The sequence below is a fragment of the Dipodomys spectabilis genome, unplaced genomic scaffold, assembly GCF_019054845.1.
Source record: "Dipodomys spectabilis isolate Male_0828 unplaced genomic scaffold, ASM1905484v1 ptg000137l, whole genome shotgun sequence".
Lineage (NCBI taxonomy): Eukaryota > Metazoa > Chordata > Mammalia > Rodentia > Heteromyidae > Dipodomys > Dipodomys spectabilis.
The window spans coordinates 8,124,368-8,126,610 of NW_024870814.1; positions in this window are offsets into that span (position 1 = coordinate 8,124,368).

Consider the following 2,243-nt stretch of genomic DNA (forward strand, 5'->3'; position numbering starts at 1 on the left):
ACTTCTAAAAAGAGGAAGGCTTCTAGGTGGGTAACTGTGGAGCTGGAGTTCCAGGAAGACTGGGTAGACCCTAGAGGATAACAAAGGCCCTTGATTTTCTCTAAGTACGTGTAGCCTGAGAAATATGGGCTACATTAGAGAAATCCAGGAAATATGATCGTCCTACCTTTTCTTGTCCAACAGAGCTTTTAACACTTCCTGGAATTAAAAGAAATATATATATATATATATATATACTTATGTGTAATATATTATAATTTATAATACTAATTTACATATAGTTTATACATAATAACCGAATAAAAAAGAACAGGATGAAAAGTGTCATAGACAGTAAGACCCACAACCACTGATGAGAGCTCAAGACAATAGCTTTGCTGCCTTCTCAGGGCAAGGAAATCTCCATCCACTGTCCTGCTATAGAACTGTGGACTTTTGTTCCTCCCTGTTCACCTGCATGACCAACTGCTTTAAAGGCTTATTCTTCCTGTTGAGAGTTGTTATACTCTGGTGCTGAATTGTGACAGTATAAAATAGTGACACTCTTGATTATAAAAACAAGAGTATAGGGGCTGGGAAGGTGGCTCAGTGGTAGAGCTCTTGCTTTGCATGCCTGAGGCCCTGGGTTCGATTCCTCAGCACCCCATAAGCAAAAAGAAAAAAGCCGGAAGTGGTGCTGTGGCTCAAGTGGTAGAGTGCTAGCCTTGAGCTGAAGAGCTGAGGGACAGCACCCAGGCCCAGAGTTTAGGCCCCACGACTGGACCCCCCCCCCCCAAATAAAAGAACAACAACAAAAAAAAACAGAGTATAGCCAGGTACCAGTGGATCTCACCTATAATCTTACTTACTCTGGAGACTGAGATCTAAGAATTACATTTTAAAGCCAGCCCAGGCAGGACAGTCTATGAAACTCTTATCTGCAATAAACTACCAAAATAAGCCAGAAGTAGAGCTGTGGCTCAAGTGGTAAACCACTAGTCTTGAGCAAAAAAGCTCAAGGAAAACACCCAGGCCCTAAGTTCAGGCCTCAGAATTGGCACAAAAACCCCAAAACAACAACAACAACAACAAACACCAGAGTGTGTGTGTGTTTGTGGGGGGGGGGGCAGGAAGGGGAGGGAGGGGGAGAGAGGGAGAGAGAGAGAGAACTATGGAATTTCCTTTTTTTTTGTTGGTCATAAGGCTTGAACTCTGGGCCTGGGTGCTGTCCCTCAGCTCTTCAGCTCAAGGCTAAGGCTCTACCACTTGAGCCACAGTGCCACTTCCAGCTTTTTCTGTTTACGTGGTGCTGAGGAATTGAACCCAGGGCCTCATGCATGAGAGGCAAGTACTCTACCACTGAGCCATCTTCCCAGCCCTGGAATTTCCTTTTGGGATATCTGTAAATATGTAATAAAATAAATTGCTAGCTAGACACCAACTTTGAAATGAATTTTCTAGATGTCTCCACCCTAAACACTTTTGTAAAATCTCTTTAAGAGTCAAAAAATGCAAAAATTAGACAATTTAATGTTTTTTAATTTTGATGCCATTTGAGGAGACATTGCATCAAAGACCTGAAAACTTGGTTGCTGAGATTTAGAGATGGGTGGCTGTTATTATTGTTCACGTCTTCAGAAGGATCTTAAAAAATAAAGTGAAACAATTATGTATGTTAAACTATGATAAGGAAAGGAATAGCATGAAAAGTTTCTGGAAGGAGAATGTATAGTAACAAAGAGCTCTAGCACAAGGAGGTGCCAGAGGCGCAGGAGATGACCCTGTTCATTCCAGTCTTGCCAAGTCACTGTGGTTTCTTTCTCAGCTCTATTTCTTCCTCTTTATTTTCCTCCACCCTCTCTTCTCTTCTTAACATGTCTATGTTTGTTTTAGTAAGACCGTGCTCATTTAGTGAACTCAAAGAAAAGGTTGTTGGGAAGATTGTGAATTTGGGCTGATCTAAAATTTAAAACATCATCCAATGCGTTATCTCTTGATTCAGAATCAGTGGTTTTCAGAGCTATAGCTCAACAACTTTGGACAGGGAGTCAGGAGATGAAGACGTTGAAGGGGGTGATGTGAATAGTCCCTCCATCATGGTTCTACATTTCCCTCCCCTTCACTGCATATGGGCTCCTCCTTGGCAGCATGGTGACTGATTATGCTTTCCATTCTTCTCCTTACAGTGGGTAAGGGTTATTGAGCCAGGGAATAGACCACATTCTGTTCCAGGAAGATAAGGAAGCAGATGACTTGGAAGTTCC